This window comes from Euphorbia lathyris, chromosome 8 (assembly GCF_963576675.1).
Source record: "Euphorbia lathyris chromosome 8, ddEupLath1.1, whole genome shotgun sequence".
Classification (NCBI taxonomy): domain Eukaryota; kingdom Viridiplantae; phylum Streptophyta; class Magnoliopsida; order Malpighiales; family Euphorbiaceae; genus Euphorbia; species Euphorbia lathyris.
In genome coordinates, this window is record NC_088917.1 from 8,894,207 (window position 1) to 8,894,930 (window position 724).

A 724-nucleotide genomic window follows, 5' to 3' on the forward strand; every position below is an offset into this window, starting at 1 on the left:
ATCAAACCAGCTCTTATCCAACTATTGCAAAGCGTTGGTCAATTTGGCGGTGATCCTAGAGAAGACCCCAACGCCCACTTGACCAGGTTCAATAAGCATTGTTCAATGCTAAAACAGAATGGGGTGTCTCCAGAAGCAATTAAATTGAAATTATTTCCTTTCTCTCTTCGAGATGATGCCGCAGATTGATTGGATTCTTTAGATACCGGGGTGATCACTACATGGGAAATTTTAGTCAATAAGTTCATGGCTAAATATTTTCCTCCATCTAAAACGGCGATGTATAAAAATGAAATTCACTCTTTTCGCCAATCGCCCAAGGAAAACCTATATGAAGCATGGGAGAGGTTTCGTCGCTTACTTAAGAAGTGCCCACATCATGGATATGCAAAAAGCCTATTGGTAAATAATTTCTATGGAGGGTTGTCCGCTTCTGACCGTGCTACTATTGATTCTGCTGCAGGTGGAAGTATTTTGAGGAAATCTAAGGAGGAAGCATACAATCTCATAGAAGAACTAGCGGAGAGGTGTTCCCATTGGAATGAAGATAGAAACTTGGAAAGAAGAGCAGGTGTACACTTGGTTGAGTCACAGTCCAATTCTAGCATTGATGAATTAAACAAAAAGATGGACTTGTTAATGGCTAACCTAGCCCAACCACCAACATGTGAACTATGTGGATTGAGTGGACATAAAAGTGGGGAATGTTTATTTAGTAACCCAT

General features: G+C 40.5%; 1 non-coding gene across 1 annotated transcript; it reads right to left on the reverse strand.

The window, feature by feature from the left end:
- Positions 1-280: 280 nt before the first annotated feature.
- Positions 281-386, reverse strand: LOC136204454 (small nucleolar RNA R71). The gene has a single exon (XR_010675298.1). It is a non-coding gene; the product is annotated as a small nucleolar RNA R71 (small nucleolar RNA).
- Positions 387-724: the final 338 nt, after the last annotated feature.